The sequence below is a fragment of the Pecten maximus genome, chromosome 7 (assembly GCF_902652985.1).
Source record: "Pecten maximus chromosome 7, xPecMax1.1, whole genome shotgun sequence".
NCBI classification, from domain to species: Eukaryota; Metazoa; Mollusca; class Bivalvia; order Pectinida; family Pectinidae; genus Pecten; species Pecten maximus.
In genome coordinates, this window is record NC_047021.1 from 29352005 (window position 1) to 29371520 (window position 19516).

The following is a 19516-nucleotide window of genomic DNA, read 5'->3' on the forward strand; positions in this document are numbered from 1 at the left end:
AGAAATGACATAGTTTTAACGTTATAGAGTTAATATATTCAACCTGATGATATAGAAACAAGATTGGATTATGGAATTGTTAATAGCAAACATGCTGTTTGAACGTTTGCATTTATATATAGTATAGCGATGCTTTGTGTACAATCCGAACAAGTACAAAGCCACCTACGTCAAGCTGTTGGTTGTTACGTTTTTTGTCTGAACCGACTTGTAGCTCCTTCTAAATATATCGGACGATATGTGACATCTCGTCTTTCGCGTTGTTGCCCGCGAAGAGACGCCAAGCGACATAGCGAAATAACGACAAAATCAAAAACAGAAATTAAAGCGTCACATTGGCTTCTTTTCGCTTTGAATGTTTTTTTCTTTATTTCGCTTCGTCAGTTAGCGTCTTTTCGTGGACAACATAGCGAAGCGACAAATCATCACGTACAAGCAATCATGATAATATCCTTCGATATGTTTCATAGAATGGAGACAATCTAAAAGTTGTTACGAGCTTGTGACAAAAATAGCTATAGCGATTAACATCCAATGCGTTAACGATTAAGTTAAATGACAATTTACAATCGAGCATGTGGCAAATGATTATAATTAAATAATAGGTTTTTACGAAGGAAAATATAACCAGAAAATAAAGCAGAAAATAACATGGCTACCATATAATATGACATAGGGTAACAAAGCATTGGACTGGTAACTACATGATAAAGGTTACATACATGCCAACTAGATAATTATACACTACAGCACAGAAATGTGTAATCTACAAAACAATATACTTGTACAGAATGCATCCCATTGCATGCTACCCAGAAAAATATCACGGAATGTAGAGGAACATCCCGTCATGGCCATCTCTAGATGTGGAATACGTTCTTTGGTCGTTTACAAAAAATAAAGTTTTAAAGTTTGCGGACCCTTATAATTCAACAAAATAACTGAGAATAACATTCGAATAGATGGAATGTGATAGGTGATGTTGATCACTTAAAAACATCACTAATCTAGTTCACAAACCCGTATAATTAGGGGATAGAATATTATTGTTATGGGACGAATTGTCCAATATAACTAGACTCAGTATGTTGGAAGTGAAAATAATAGTAGTTCCTAAGATTGCCAATAGAGAGCGTAATAGTCGAAAAGGAGCAGGCGACAATATCAGGCTATGGCGATAACATACCTCCTTAACATCTAAAATGATACGTCTTATTCGCACACCCATGTGATTTCGGATATCACAGGAGAGTGAATGCCAACACAGAAAATAGGGAAATAACATTCAACATGGCGGAAAAACAACAGAAGACGTAGATATTGGTGAAGAGACTTTAATGGTGATCCAGTGACATGCTAGGTGTAACTAGAGGCGGATACGACAAAATAATAGAACATGCTAGACTGTCACAAAGCATGGACGTGAAGGATTCCTACGGCAGTAGAGTACCTTCGTCAGTTAACCTTGGACAATGTGAATTGTCGGTGGTGGACAATATTTACTTTCTGATTACATGTATCTACAAAATCTAACTAAACAAACATGCATTATTGTAAACCGACTACAAAATTTACATGTTTATGATTACAGGTTGAGCGACGTCTGTCCTTCCAACATTCGTCCAACAGAGGGTGAACTGAACGGTTACTGGTACTCGCGAATATCACATTGTGCTATTATGCATTTATCAAACGCGCAACAGCGACTGTTTTTGGAATATAAACAGATATATAGTCATAGAGGAGTTGCTTGGGAACATATAAAGGACATTTCAATGGAAACGAACCAGATGATTTAAACGTTTGATTTACAACATGCAACTATATCCACTATATAGAAACACTGACAACATTGAGGAGAGAACTGTCATGCTGGAATACGTCATTGACGGCTACATCACGTGACCACTGACCGAGAATTGCCACGTCACAAACTGTTGACACTTTGCCGTATTTGTCTTCAACTTCACACGTCCATTTTCCCGCGTCATCGAGACTTGCGTCATGGATTCGAAGACGATAAACATGAAACTCATCTTCGTCTGACGCCGATGATGTGGACATCCGGGCGACTTCTTCTGCCATTTTGGAAGGTTTTTATATGACCTGAAATATTTCAGAAACATTTATAGATATATGAAACTCAAGGTGGTTATGTGCCCCAGTGCATGCACGTGCCAGACTATTGTTCTCGAAATTCGCGTACTTGTAGGCAGTTGAAGAGCATCCTGTAAGGGAACAAACAGTCCTATATCCTCAGTCATAGTCTCTGTAGGTAAATTAAATTATTTGTAGTATCTGCATGTCATTTACATATTCTCATCTGAATAACTGTGTGACCAATGCAATGTAGGCCTAATGATGACATTGTCTAAAGTCCTAAAATAAGATCCCATTCACCGATGGAAATACGTGGTCGGCTTATTAACGGACAGGTCCCTTAGTTACTTATATATATTCTAGCATGGGGTTATTGGCTGTAAAATACGGTAAATATATACATATGCCAGAACACAGATGGTTCTATCTATTACCACCCACTGCCTATGTTGAATATCCTGTGTATGGGGAGTTTCACATCCCCGACCCTGTCCGCGGTATGGCTGCTCCTCGGCTAACGAGGATCATATGAGAAGTGTGATGAACGGTATCTCGACCAGCTATTATCGACACGTTACGAAGGAAGGGTGATTTTCACTCGGTTGTTATAGAAAATCTAGTATAGAGACAGTTGAAAGCGTCATTTTCTAGTATCATCGATAGGTGTTTACTCTAGACTTTGTTTCAATCTACGTTATATAACTGATATTCTTGGTTGATATTAAACGAACATAACCGAATCAATGCGTGGTGAAAGTTGTCCGGAAAATATCATTTTAAATTTCATTTTACTCAGCAATTATTTTTTTTTTCATAATACATAAATTGTATGAACAACTTTTGTCCGGAGTTTTAAGCCCCCTAAAAACTACCTGCGCAAATTACATGGGTGCGCAAGATTACATAGGTTTTTATGCTTAAATAGTTGCAATTGGCAATTTGGTTAAAATGTGGTTATTAAGATATATGAAACAATAAATAATTCCTTAAAATAAAAATATCGCTCCTGTAAAAAATTGCATTTAAATTCACAATTCTACATATCTCCCAGTTTGATCATTTTGCCGCTGGCAACTCCGTTGTGTAATCTTGGCATGCGTTGTATCGGTGCGTGCAATGTTACAAGCCCGTTGGACCTTTTGTGTTGTATGCGTTGATAGTTTATTACTTGTAAGAGTACATCACTGAACACAGGGTGTGGGTGTAGAGACAGAAATTGACAACCTACAGCAGCAGACACACGGTATAGTTATATAACATTACGTCTATTTATAGCCAAGTCACGCCATGGGATGGTATACTAGTGATTACAGATGTACATTCGAAAAGGCAGAATGGGAAGCAATTAACTATATAGGTATACGACTTGGGAATTACGGACTATGCATACACCACATACATCTACGTATGTGTTTTCTAATATCACGATATGATGAAAAGGACTGTGATGTATTTCATTCGTTAGACAAAACTCTTATATAACATTAGCCCCTATGGGACTTAACGCGGACCTAACGATATCGCCTCGAAGTACAGCAATCACGCTTGTCCACATTATCGTGGACCTATAAGAAACACATGTTTAACGTCACCTCCCTACTGATTGGAAGAGGAGAGGCCCCAACAGAAGATAGCAAAACGAATAAAGAAACAGAAAGCAGGAAAGAATGGGAAAAATAAATATCCAAAGAGTTTCAATTGAACAGCGGATCAGTTTCGTTCTTTTCAAATTATCTAGTAGAAAACTGCACGGTGCCTCACTTTTAGCCGCATACAGTTGGATATAGTAAGTCTTCTGTGGTTCTCCGATTTCCTTTGCACCAAATACATCGTAGAATTCCACAGGGGATCGGCACGTTCCTATGACCCAGAATGACAAAGACAAGTGATCTTGGGGTCGGACCCTGGGACTATTTTTTTTTCATTCTTTGTAACAGGAACATTTCAAGTTCATGTGGTAGAAACAATTCCCAGACGCAGGGGAATTCGTTTGGGACGGGTGTTAAATGCTGAAGTCCGGCGGGGTAATTACAGTAATGATATTAATGTAAAAAGGTCAGAAGAGAGTAAATACGGTAAGCGTATATGCTACCAAGAGTGAATACGGTATGAATCGTCTATCTATTATTGAGGTTCGGGAGAGTCCACTGGAGTGAATACGGTATGAATCGTCTATCTATTATTGAGGTTCGGGAGAGTCCACTGGAGTGAATACGGTAGGAATCGTCTATCTATTAATGAGGTTCGGGAGAGTCCATTGGAGTGAATACGGTATGAATCGTCTATATATTATTGAGGTTCGGAAGAGTCCACTGGAGTGAATACGGTAGGAATCGTCTATTTATTAATGAGGGTCGGGAGAGTCCACTGGAGTGAATACGGTAGGAGTTGTCTATTTATTAATGAGGTTCGGGAGAGTCCACTGGAGTGAATACGGTAGGAATCTTCTATCTTTTAATGAGGTTCGGGAGAGTCCACTAGATTGAATACGGTAGGAGTTGTCTACTTGAAAGTTTCCAGGGAGATCACTACAGTGAATACGGTAGGAGTTGTCATTTACTGAGATTCGGGATAGTCAATTAGATTGAATACGTAGTTGTCTACTATAAAGGTTCGCGAGAGTCCATTAATTAGTGAAAATACGGTACGGACTAGCGATACAGCCCATTAGAATAATTCGTACACGTTCGTTAGTTTTTTTCTATAATTAGACAAACAATTGGCACGGTAATTTCTGCTAATTTCAGAATATAACGATACTACCTGTTATAAATGCAATTATGATGACGTCATTTGCTTCTAAACTTAATCACGTGAGACATGTCATCTTCGTGATAGACTATTCTGATGATGTACGTACCAGGTATATCTATATTGTACAATACAGGAATTGCTCATTAACCACTTGTCTATCGGTAACTAATATCAAAGTCGTTGTCTCCCCGCCTCCCGCGGCATACTCTACAACATAGACTGTATCAGTAACCTAGTCACACGTGTCTCGAGACTATAGTCAAACACACACTGTCTCCCCACGTCCAAGGCATACTCTACAACATAGACTGTATCAGTAACCTGGTCACACGTGTCTCGAGACTATAATCAAACACACTGTCTCCCCACGTCCATGACATACTCTACAACATAGACTGTATCAGTAACCTGGTCACACGTGTCTTAGTGACTATTACCAAACAAACTGTCTCCCCGCGTCCCATGGCATACTCTACAACATAGACTGTATCAGTAACCTGGTCACACGTGTCTCGAGACTATAATCAAACACACTGTCTCCCCACGTCCATGACATACTCTACAACATAGACTGTATCAGTAACCTGGTCACACGTGTCTTAGTGACTATTACCAAACAAACTGTCTCCCCGCGTCCCATGGCATACTCTACAACATAGACTGTATCAGTAACCTGGTCACACGTGTCTCGAGACTATAATCAAACACACACTGTCTCCCCGCCTCCCGCGGCATACTCTACAACATAGACTGTATCAGTAACCTGGTCATACGTGTCTCGGTAAATAGCATCAACACACTGTCTCCCCACGTCCATGGCATACTCTACAACATAGACTGTATCAGTAACCTGGTCACACGTGTCTCGAGACTATAATCAAACACACACTGTCTCCCCGCGTCCCGCGGCATACTCTACCACATAGACTGTATCAGTAACCTGGTCACACGTGTCTCGGTGAATGTCATCACACACACTGTCTCCCTCACGTCACAGAACATACAGTACCCTTCAAGAAGGGTTGTATCGATGCCTAAGCCGAACGATTCTTTCGATGGGCACTTCAAACATGTTTGCACATATTACATTGTATATGTGTTTACAACTTAACAAAACGACAGCTCAATAATATTTCCCGAGTGTCCGAGAAATACATGTACAACATGGACTGGCACCAATAGACAAGCGACACGACACGAGTGTCTCTTTATGTTAATAATGTCAGGATGAAAGAATGACAATATACGGAAAGTTATGATTGTAAATATCTCCCAGAATTCACAAGGAACTTTGAAAAGACATAGTAAGAAAACGTTACAACGGAAAATAAATGCGAAAGGAAACCGATAGTCGTCAGTCAATAAACATCTCCATCTTTCGGAAAGAATATGAGGACGGATAAATGATCTTGTAATATAAAATCGAAGACGACTAGGATGTACAATTAATTGACTTCGGCTGATTCCGCGACTATTCGTTGATATTGTAATTGCAATTACAGAAAAATCCGAGTTGTGGCGAGTTTAACAGTTCAGTTGCTTAAAAAAATGATGCCACAACAAGCACTTGAGAAAACTTTCATGTTTCGACTTTAAGTTTTTTGGTCAGATAAATACAGATCAGATATATAACACAACTCTAAAGATTAATTAATTAACAACAATATGCTACAAGTCCATATGTTTCGGCGGCCCATTAGTCGAGGTATTGCTTATTATTATCAATAGACACCCAACAGATGCGAGGGAGTGTTTCCATGGAAACCATTGATATGCTACCGTTCACTAACCAATAGGTGTACAGCCACTATACATTGTCCTATAGTTATTGCAGGTGTTCTCCAAGTAAGTATAAGTATACAGGAATGTGCCAATATCATGTCACTTATATCAAGTATAAACACGGGATAACTTTATCCTGTAGATCTGAGATAATCTCACTGCTATACAGCATTTCTGTGTATGTTCGGAATGAAATTCCTCGGTTTGGTATAAATATGACTTTTTAATCACAGATAGCGATTGAGCCTTGACATCGTTAAGATAAGTTAATAATTCGGCGATGGGACAGAAGTGCATGTAAGGTCAACTGTCAAATCGTCAAGACGCATTTTCTTTTGGTTTTCTTTATATAGCTCCTTATAACGGTGATGTCTTTCAAAAAGACAATTAACCCAGCTTAATTAACCCAGAAATAATAAAAGCATTACTATGTAAATAAAGACCTTCGACCGAAAACACATTTGCCAGGAAGACGCTGCGTAGTGTATTTTATTCCTACTAAGAAAGAGTCAAAATCAAATCTATCTTCTAGTAACCAAGGTAACAGACTTGACCCCAGTCCGATCGAACATGGACAAAGAGTTATGATTCACTAAGTATGTAGTGGTGTATTGTTCAAATGACAGTAAAAAAGAAACGTTCTGGAATCTCATGATGGAATCACGTGTAGAATTTAACATACTATATGATAAAGCGTATGGGATATACTTCATACAAAGCTTTGCACGATGCCGAAAGGGCCATAACTCTATATATAGTAGAGAACGGGTATCAAGTTTTGTTTGCGACTATGACCCATCTCCACCGACGATGACTCATCTCCACCGACGCTGACCTATCTCAGGAGCTACTCGCATGTGAAGTCTGGTAGTTGCAGGTGAACTGTGAAAATACCCTAACAGACAGACGGAGTGCGAAGGTACTACCACATCCAGATACTACCGCTTGGGACTAATAAGACTGTATGAGCGACGAACAGACTCTAATATGTTCAGTAACCCCGAGGTCTGGAAACCTGGACATCCAATCAAAACAACACCAATACCAAACTGACTAGGCTGTAGAAAAGCGAAACACGTGCGATATAAAATGGCACCATTCTTGTGTTAGTGTGTGGAATCGATGTTCCACGTCCACTTGAAGAGAGTGGCTAATTAATACAATCTTGTACACTACCCAGAATACTTCTGTGTAATTACACCGATCTCTGATGTACGTGTAGACCTCGCCACAGCTTTCAACCAGAACACAACACTACACCCTACAGACCGACATACACAGCGCAGCCCGTGGGGCCTGTGTCTCTCAGACCGACATACACAGCGCAGCCCGTGGGGCCTGTGTCTCTCAGACCGACATACACAGCGCAGCCCGTGGGGCCTGTGTCGCTACAGAGGATCGAGAATGATACCGAGGAAAACAGCCAAGATAAAAATATCGATGTCATGACTGACAAACAAATAAACTACCCACTGATCAATGCCAATTAGATAAGGTTTGGTAGCCAACTACCCAAGACTGATGTCAATAAGGCAAACAATATAACAAGATTGTAGGGAAGTTGACAGAACTACCAAAAAACCAATGTCAAGTCTATAGTGAAGATGAGAGAACTATCAACCAATGTCAAGTCTATAGAGAAGATGAGAGAACTACCAAACAACCAATGTCAAGTCTATAGTGAAGATGAGAGAACTACCAAACAACCAATGTCAAGTCTATAGTGAAGATGAGAGAACTACCAATCAACCAATGTCAAGTCTATAGGGAAGATGAGAGAACTACCAAACAACCAATGTCAAGTCTATAGAGAAGATGAGAGAACTACCAATCAACCAATGTCAAGTCTATAGTGAAGATGAGAGAACTACCAATCAACCAATGTCAAGTCTATAGGGAAGATGAGAGAACTACCAAACAACCAATGTCAAGTCTATAGGGAAGATGAGAGAACTACCAAACAATGTCAAGTCTACAGGGAAGATGAGAGAACTACCAAACAACCAATGTCAAGTCTATGGAGAAGATGAGAGAACTACCAAACAACCAATGTCAAGTCTGTAGGGAAGATGAGAGAAATACCAAACAATATAACAAGTCTGTAGGGAAGATGAGAGAACTACCAAACAGTATCAAGTCTATAGGGAAGATGAGAGAACTACCAACCAATGTCAAGTCTATAGAGAAGATGAGAGAACTACCAAACAGTGTCAAGTCTATAGTGAAGATGAGAGAACTACCAAACAACCAATGTCAAGTCTATAGAGAAGATGAGAGAACTACCAAACAATGTCAAGTCTATAGGGAAGATGAGAGAACTACCAAACAACCAATGTCAAGTCTATAGAGAAGATGAGAGAACTACCAAAAAATGTCAAGTCTATAGGGAGGATGAGAGAACTACCAAACAACCAATGTCAAGTCTATAGAGAAGATGAGAGAACTACCAAACAACCAATGTCAAGTCTATAGGGAGGATGAGAGAACTACCAAACAACCAATGTCAAGTCTATAGGGAGGATGAGAGAACTACCAAACAACCAATGTCAAGTCTATAGAGAAGATGAGAGAACTACCAAACAACCAATGTCAAGTCTATAGGGAGGATGAGAGAACTACCAAACAATGTCAAGTCTATAGGGAAGATGAGAGAACTACCAAACAATGTCAAGTCTACAGGGAAGATGAGAGAACTACCAAACAATGTCAAGTCTATAGGGAAGGATGAGAGAACTACCAAACAACCAATGTCAAGTCTATAGGGAGGATGAGAGAACTACCAAACAACCAATGTCAAGTCTATAGGGAAGATGAGAGAACTACCAAACAACCAATGTCAAGTCTATAGAGAAGATGAGAGAACTACCAAACAACCAATGTCAGGTCTATAGGGAAGATGAGAGAACTACCAAACAACCAATGTCAAGTCTATAGGGAGGATGAGAGAACTACCAAACAACCAATGTCAAGTCTATAGAGAAGATGAGAGAACTACCAAACAACCAATGTCAAGTCTATAGGGAAGATGAGAGAACTACCAAACAATGTCAAGTCTATAGAGAAGATGAGAGAACTACCAAACAACCAATGTCAGGTCTATAGGGAAGATGAGAGAACTACCAAACAACCAATGTCAAGTCTATAGGGAAGATGAGAGAACTACCAAACAACCCATGTCAAGTCTATAGGGAGGATGAGAGAACTACCAAACAACCAATGTCAAGTCTATAGGGAAGATGAGAGAACTACCAAACAACCAATGTCAAGTCTATAAGGAAGATGAGAGAACTACCAAACAACCAATGTCAAGTCTATAGAGAAGATGAGAGAACTACCAAACAATGTCAAGTCTATAGATAAGATGAGAGAACTACCAAACAACCAATGTCAAGTCTGTAGGGAAGATGAGAGAACTACCAAACAACCAATGTCAAGTCTATAGAGTAGATGAGAGAACTACCAAACAACCAATGTCAAGTCTATAGAGAAGATGAGAGAACTACCAAACAACCAATGTCAAGTCTATAGAGTAGATGAGAGAACTACCAAACAACCAATGTCAAGTCTATAGTGAAGATGAGAGAACTACCAAACAATGTCAAGTATATAGTGAAGATGAGAAAACTACAAACAACCAATGTCAAGTCTATAGAGAAGATGAGAGAACTATCAAACAACCAATGTCAAGTCTATAGTGAATATGAGAGAACTACCAAACAGTGTCAAGTCTATAGAGAAGATGAGAGAACTACCAAACAGTGTCAAGTCTATAGAGAAGATGAGAGAACTACCAAACAACCAATGTCAAGTCTGTAGGGAAGATGAGAAAACTACCAAACAACCAATGTCAAGTATATAGAGAAGATGAGAGAACTACCAAACAACCCATGTCAAGTCTATAGGGAAGACGAGAGAACTACCAAACAATGTCAATTCTGTAGGGAAGATGAGAGAACTACCAAACAACCAATGTCAAGTCTATAGGGAAGACGAGAGAACTACCAAGCAATGTCAATTCTGTAGGGAAGATGAGAGAACTACCAAACAATGTCAAGTCTACAGAGAAGATGAGAGAACTACCAAACAACCAATGTCAAGTCTATAGGGAGGATGAGAGAACTACCAAACAATGTCAATTCTGTAGGGAGGATGAGAGAACTACCAAACAACCAATGTCAAGTCTATAGAGAAGATGAGAGAACTACCAAACAACCAATGTCAAGTCTATAGAGAAGATGAGAGAACTACCAAACAACCAATGTCAAGTCTATAGGGAGGATGAGAGAACTACCAAACAATGTCAAGTCTATAGGGAGGATGAGAGAACTACCAAACAACCAATGTCAAGTCTATAGAGAAGATGAGAGAACTACCAAACAACCAATGTCAAGTCTATAGTGAAGATGAGAGAACTACCAAACAACCAATGTCAAGTCTATAGGGAAGATGAGAGAACTACCAAACAGCCAATGTCAGGTCTATAGAGAAGATGAGAGAACTACCAAACAACCAATGTCAAGTCTATAGAGAAGATGAGAGAACTACCAAACAACCAATATCAAGTCTATAGAGAAGTTGAGAGAACTACCAAACAACCAATGTCAAGTCTATAGAGAAGATGAGAGAACTACCAAACAACCAATGTCAAGTCTATAGGGAGGATGAGAGAACTACCAAACAATGTCAAGTCTATAGGGAGGATGAGAGAACTACCAAACAACCAATGTCAAGTCTATAGAGAAGATGAGAGAACTACCAAACAACCAATGTCAAGTCTATAGTGAAGATGAGAGAACTACCAAACAACCAATGTCAAGTCTATAGGGAAGATGAGAGAACTACCAAACAGCCAATGTCAGGTCTATAGAGAAGATGAGAGAACTACCAAACAACCAATGTCAAGTCTATAGAGAAGATGAGAGAACTACCAAACAACCAATGTCAAGTCTATAGAGAAGATGAGAGAACTACCAAACAACCAATATCAAGTCTATAGAGAAGATGAGAGAACTACCAAACAACCAATGTCAAGTCTATAGAGAAGATGAGAGAACTACCAAACAACCAATGTCAAGTCTATAGAGAAGATGAGAGAACTACCAAACAACCAATGTCAAGTCTATAGAGAAGATGAGAGAACTACCAAACAACCAATGTCAAGTCTATAGTGAATATGAGAGAACTACCAAACAACCAATGTCAAGTCTATAGGGAAGATGAGAGAACTACCAAACAGCCAATGTCAGGTCTATAGAGAAGATGAGAGAACTACCAAACAACCAATGTCAAGTCTATAGAGAAGATGAGAGAACTACCAAACAGCCAATGTCAAGTCTATAGAGAAGATGAGAGAACTACCAAACAACCAATGTCAAGTCTATAGAGAAGATGAGAGAACTACCAAACAACTAATATCAAGTCTATAGAGAAGTTGAGAGAACTACCAAACAACCAATGTCAAGTCTATAGTGAAGATGAGAGAACTACCAAACAACCAATGTCAAGTCTATAGAGAAGATGAGAGAACTACCAAACAATGTCAAGTCTTTAGTGAAGATGAGAGAACTACCAAACAACCAATGTCAAGTCTTTAGTGAAGATGAGAGAACTACCAAACAACCAATGTCAAGTCTATAGAGAAGATGAGAGAACTACCAAACAATGTCAAGTCTATAGGGAAGATGAGAGAACTACCAAACAATGTAAAGTCTATAGTGAAGATGAGAGAACTACCCAACAAGTGATTTCGCGACCTTAGAGGTAGTGATATAATTACCAAACAACTTATATCATTTAATGCATGTAATGGTAACAAGAGGTCGTGTACCCAAACTATAAGATACTTAGCTTTGACTTTTGAATCCTTTGAATACACATCAGTCACAAAGACATTTCGTAAGGATGAAAATGTTTATGTTCAAAGAATGAAAATATGTGTTCAGGACATTGACGGTAACAGGCATAACATCTGTACCAGTTACACAGTTGTTTGTATAAATTTGTCGGTAAGGGGATTACACTGTATAAGAGTTCAATCCCTACCAACACGTTTACATAATTCAATATTTGCTTGTCGGACTTATCGCTGGTGAAAAGATAGCTGGGTCACTCTGATTACGTGGTCTCTTTGTAGTAGCCGGTGGCTACTTCACTTCATGGGACGACCAACGCAAGCCACTCAGAGCACTTCATGATGTCTTGCGCATGGACACAGCCACGACAGCAAAGGACGGACTGTGATCTCAACTTCCTGAGAGGTCATTTATTGTAGAGGTCATGTACGTGTTGTCCACTTAATTGAAATGCCATATCGCAAGAAATCAGGCACGGACATTCTCCAATTGAACTGATAGCGGAACGGACCAGCTTGTCAGTAGACCTTACACTTATATATACAACCATGAATTGTTTAAAAACAAGGAGATCCGTCACTGTTTTAAACGAACCGCGAAACAAACAATTTATACCAGTTAGACCTATTACAAACAAACGACTATTGTTTATATACTAGATAAGATAATTGCCTGTTGTTAGGATGAAGTTTGTACGTAAGTTATTGTCAGACCCAGATTTCTCGTAAGTTCCCAGCTTCTCTTCTTAAACCTTCAAACACATTTCCCAGATTTCTCCAGGACTTGTGATATATTCTGCACATGTGGACTTTGCCGTCTGTTTTCTAGCTAAATACACCGTATACCAGTAGATAACGATAAGAACGAAGGTTGTTTGTAGCTTAATTATCGCGTATTTAATTAGAGTTCAGAATGTGTTTTATTTGTATCTTACGTCAAAATGACGTGAGGGGTCTTAGACGTAACACCCCAGTGCTTGACACAACAACATAATGTTCTATAAGTGTATCAGAACTTATCTGAGTCGCTGCCAAATATATATTTAAGTTTAGAAAACTGACGTAGAAAACAATTATCATTTTACAAGGTATGTTTTGATGTCGTAAGTGTGATGGATTTTCCAATGTGGTTCGGGATGTTTTCTGTTTTTGCTCTGTGAGTGTTCCTATCATCATAAACCGAAATATTTCTAAACATATGCAAGCTCTTCTCGGGGCTATACCTACGTAAATCATCACTCAATAAAATATTTGGCTACTTTCTTGGTAATTGGGGATATTAATTCACCAACAGAGCCAATCATAGTGTATATTACGTAATTTCGTCTCTGTATTCGACGAAAACGCCCCCTCCCCCACCACACGCCGTCAATTCTTAGGTAAATGTGTCTCTAATTGTATTTATATCTAACGCATGTCAAATATTTGTTTGTGAATATTTTTTGCTTGTTTTATCACTTTATGCGATTGTACGTGTATCTATATTTATTATATGAGAGAACAAACACATGCGTGATCTAGATAAATGCGTTAGATTTTGAAATAGTTTATACAATGATAACTTATATCAGATCTGCACTGTTTTCAGGTTTCCACTTGTTCTCGTCATAATATCGAATTCGAGCCAAAAATACGACAAGCTGTTATCATTACATTAAAGCTACTACAGGATGATTTGTACAACATGACGCCCTTCTTCATAACTAGTCTCCAAGGGCTTTGTATCTCTATCAGCTTGTTTGTTATTATCAGATCAAATATTATATCAGATTTAGAAAAAAAAATCTTAATTATTTTTTAATAAATGTATTTGCGAAAACCAGTAAAGTAAAAACCCTTAATTTTCACTTAAGATGGAAATTTGAAAATTTGAAACAAATTTTGATGCCCATGAATGGAAATCTTTACCTTAACTTAAACAATTTAACCAACAATCGATCTTTCTTTTTCCTTTGTTGGCCATATTTCACTTTAGTTTATTATCTAGTGACGTCACTTATTGTTTCAGGTATTACTGTGCCTGGTGGGTTGACACCTCTACAGGCCATGTAGATGATAAAAATCACAACAGACAGTTACAAATTCCGTGTTATAGATACATTCTATTACATGACAGAGAACAACTGTTTCCTTTGACAGGTTACTGCGCGTGCATCACTCTGACAGCGTCTGTGTACGGCATGCTTTTGACCTTAAACACTAGTAAGGATTTATCTTAACTGGCAAGAACTCGGAGTGTTTATTGAGTGAAGTTAAACCTGATAAAAGCACGTTTCATTCTGACAAAGCACATGCAACATTTTTTTTTCTCACGATGTCTGTTTTCGATGTTCGTGACTTTAACATGTCCTCTAGATAAAGCCAGATATCATCTGTATCGTCAAAAAAAAAAACAAAAAAAACTACAAAGTTCTTATTCTGGTAAACAACACATTTACATGCCAAGAAAACTGCACTTTTTGTCTTAAACTTGAATTAGACACAACCGATTCTTAACTCAGCCAGCAGTTCCCCACATTTAATCTAAAATGTAGGGTGATTATCTAAGTTCTCCTAATGTGATTGGTTATTTTCTCATTAGAAGTAGTCCTCTTTCCCAACATACCGTGCTTATATACCACAGTTTAAACGAGATCCAATCACCACATGAATATTACGCTTTTCGTCATAGATGTCGACTCCTGATGGATTATTATTATAAAACTTGATTTCGAGAAAAGGATGTTAATTTACGCTACGAATACATTTTGCAGCCGTCATCATATCAGAGGATGATGTTCTTCTTGTGAAATGATGTTCGACTTGTTCGATGCTCGTCAATATGCCTGGTGATTTCATTGTCACTACCCCGAAATTCCTTTTGAGAGCCTTGTATTTCTTTTTACAAAACTGGAGTCGTCGATGAAGCAGAAGACGCTGATCCTTCCGAAACGTTAGTCTTATTTCCTTTTACTTTCATACACTGTCGTAGCTTTATCGATTTTGAATTTAAAATTATAATTTGGTATACGCGATTTGCTTTTGATGATCTCCAACTCACTGTAAGGTTTTGACCTTGTTTTTCGCAATCATAAAGTTTATAAATAACATAGACTCATACGAGTTCGTAAAAACATAGACTCATACGAGTTCGTAATAACATAGACACAAACGAGTTCGTATTGACAAAGACTCACACGAGTTCGTAATAACATATACCCATACGAGTTCGTAATAACAGACTCATACGAGTTCGTAATAGCATAGACCCCGGTAAGTGCGAAATAACAGACTCATACGAGTTTGTATTAACATACAGACTCCGTGATAAGTCGAGTTGGGCAGCCGATTTGTATCCTTGCCGCACCATGGGTGTTTATTGAACGTGCTGGAGATGTATCGGTACTGGGGACTTAGTCTTTGGAAGAAACCCAACATGTAATACATAACATACGTGTGATTACCAACACACATACGCCCCCCGCCCTCCCCCCTCCTATTCCCTCCACATCCCCCAAACACACGCGTACCTACCGACACCATCTCCTCCCCACCGCTATATTCCCCCACACAGAATACCTACCTCCATTACAAACATACGCGTGAATAAGACACCGATTTCGCCGACCCTCCCTCCCACTTCTCATCAGCCTCATTAACCCACAACCATGCGTCACCATGATCACTGATCGTTTATTTTTGTACACTGTTACGTTTAGGCATTTAATTTCACATGTAGGCTTTAAACCAAAACGAGAAAAAAAAATGGATTTTTTTTGACAGAGCCGTTTGAACACCTAAAATGGATTTTACTAATCAAAATGTAATGGTTAGCGTCAAATAATGAGCTAACTAACTGTCATTCAGTTCTATACTTGGCCCGAAATTGGAATAGGAAGTGTGTATCTCAATTGCCCATTTTTTCCTTCTCAAAATGAACGACGGTTTTACAACTCAAAACAAAAAGCCGTAGCTACATTGTATTGATATTTTACTTAAGTCAGTATATTATGGAATGAAAAGTTTGGGTTGATTTCAATTATCATCTTCACAATAATTTCTTTTCTTACTAATACACTTTCATTTGATATATTTGCTATCCTATCCACACCTACAGTTTATGTAAGAGTTATTGCCCCTTTTCGTATTAAAACGTGAAACCGTTAATGATACCGACATCTTCATTGTTAACAATCCGTTTGCAGATAATTCACACAACAACACGCCCTCCACAACCCCTATTGAATATATGAAGTTCAAATCGATGATGTGATAATCTACCTTATACATGCATGTTTGTTCAGTCGAGATTATAATTGTATACGGAAAGTGCCGAAAATACCCGATTACATGTTCGGTAAGGACAGTTAGTGGGAGTTATCGCCCCTATGCGTACTCCTTGTGTAGTCTGGCTCAGCATAGTATGATTCTTAGGGTCTTTAATTTGTTATACATGATATTTGCGGTAAGTATGATAGATTCATATTTTGATATGGAAAATTGAGCATTCCCCAAAGTATATAAAAATGAAGAATGGCGTCTCTAATATCATCTGACACATTACCTTACCTTAAAGCCCCCCCCCCCCCCCCCCCCCACCTCAAACTTACCCCTATAAGTTACATGTATATCGGTAACTGTTACATTACAGTAACTCGAACAGCTGTACATCGAACTCCACTACATTACATGGAGTATACCTAATGTTTGTAATCCCACTACATTGCATGGATTACACCTAAATGTAAAGACTCTGACGCGAGCAAGCAGATAACAGTAGCACGTCGTACTTACCAAGTGGTCGGGTTAATTATAGACCGTGTACGTCATTAACAAACACACAACGACCTTGGAAAGTCTCTCTTTACTTTCTCAGAGTGCATACTTACATACATAAGTTTGGCCGAGATATTGATATCGTTTTAGTAATCGTCATCAATTATCACGAGACAATCTCCATACAAGCTGTCGACGGATCGTAAAACACCAAAAATACATGTTTTCAAAGCTTCACTTTAAGTTGGTTTGCGGTAAAATAAGAAAGCAATTTTAGATTGAGATTATTGTCTACGCTCTAAGTGTAAAGCGATGCTCCAACAAAACTATTCATCTAATACGTCGGGATTAATATGTATATTGTATTGCTAGCATATCTATTCATAACTGGCGTTGATTGATTTTAAGTAAAAATATCACATGCAGATTAATATTTTCCGCGCTAATTTGCGTTAATAAAATATATGCATTATTTCTTTTGTCACTTACGTTCTTATTTTTTTTTAATATTAATCGAAAAACTGTGTTTAACTGAAACAGTGCTTTTATGACTCCCATTATGTTATGAAAGCCGTCATAGCCATCAATAATTTCTCGTATGTTTTGATATTTTTACAGAAATATAGAACTGAATGCTGACATGGTAGATTTTGATCTGACGTAGCATATTAGGTACAACAATACACCTATAGGTGGTGATGGCGTTATTACCTTACTAAACCACACACTACACTCCAGAAAAAAATACTTACCTGGATTATGGAATGCAAACTTTAAAGAAAATGTATTGATCCTTAGTCCATTACACGAGTTGACCACTGCTTGTAAGACGTACGTGGACAGTTAATGGTCAGAAAGCGAAGCAGTAACGAGAGACACGAGGCCAAATCACGTCCAGAGAGCTCAGGCAGCCACTGAAACCGGATAGGCGCGTTCTATACACGTGCAGTGACGGGCGCGAGCACATGCTTACGATATTGGGACCATATGTTTGTGTATAATATCCCCGTATACCCCGATATTGCGTTATCGGCCGTCTCCCCCCAGTTACTGTGGCAGCAGCCTGTGTATATATCTCTGTTCCAACAGGTAATATACACTCAATGTATAACTCATATCGAATTTATATTGAATCAAATTTCGCGAGACCGAAATTTTGCAGGTTTGTCGGGGAATATCGCTAATTTTACCACGAAGTTTATTTTAACGAATCGTGTAAATACTACAAATACGGTTTTGATAAAGAGGTGATGACCCCTAGTGTGCGCTTGACTAATTGACATTAATTACCCCTCGTTGGTGCGTGTTATATTAGAATAACTCGTGCACACACGTACATGTACACACTATTTACACCCAATATTACTGACGTTTATGTCCAAGCGGTACACCACAGGGGCGAGGAACCAACAACCACGTCACAGGGATTTGTCTTTATCAGTTACGCTACACAAGGAGGGTTCACAGTTATACAGACTTTGTACGCTACAAACCGTACGAATAGCTCCGTTATCGCAGTTACAAACCGTTATATTGAACGGATGATATAAGTTCGTTAATCCAGCCGCCATTATTTCGGCTGTAAACGTCTCACCAGAGTCTTTTCCTTTTCGTTTTTTAGATTATTCAACCGTCATCCACAATACCTGTTTCCAACGGCAGGTATTGTAAAACGGCAATTCATCACTGATATTACCTGTGAGATTGATTTGTTAGCTAATTTTTGATTCTCTACACAAGATTGTTCAATAAACAAGACAACTAACGGCAAAGCTTCCAGCGCTACTTTGTTGCTATGATTCTTCAACTTAAAAAAAATCGTTTTCGATAAACAATGTACAGGGAGCTGTTTGATTAGTTCCAGTCAACAAAACAAACTGACCAATCAAACCAATCAGAATGCCGAGAGATAATATGTCTGGACAATCGGAGATGGACGTCCATCTATTTGCCGTTACTTCAGAGACAGACCTGTGATACAGTGGCTGTGTTCTTTGGCAATATTTACCCAGCTTGCTAAGGAAAGCAAACGACAGGCCTCCCGCATGTTTTGCAGTGAGGTAGTTACCAGCTCCTATGGGGCGACCCGTCAAAAAGTTGACCCCTATGGTAGTTCCCGGGGCGAAAACGCAACAGAAAAAAAAACATTCCTCGCCCACAGACACGCAGGAATAATATGTGTACATGGGCGTTACAACAAAATCGCAGATACTTATAAAGTCGTGGGCGGAAACCCTTGTGATGATGATTACGAACCATAGTTATTAGAATTGA

The 19516-nt window shown here is 38.7% G+C and overlaps 1 long non-coding RNA gene across 1 annotated transcript; it reads right to left on the reverse strand.

The window, feature by feature from the left end:
• Positions 1-1318: 1318 nt before the first annotated feature.
• LOC117330503 lies at positions 1319-18222 on the reverse strand. The gene is made up of 2 exons (XR_004533353.1): positions 17995-18222; positions 1319-2106 (listed from the first exon to the last, which is right to left on the reverse strand). It is a non-coding gene; the product is annotated as an uncharacterized LOC117330503 (long non-coding RNA).
• Positions 18223-19516: the final 1294 nt, after the last annotated feature.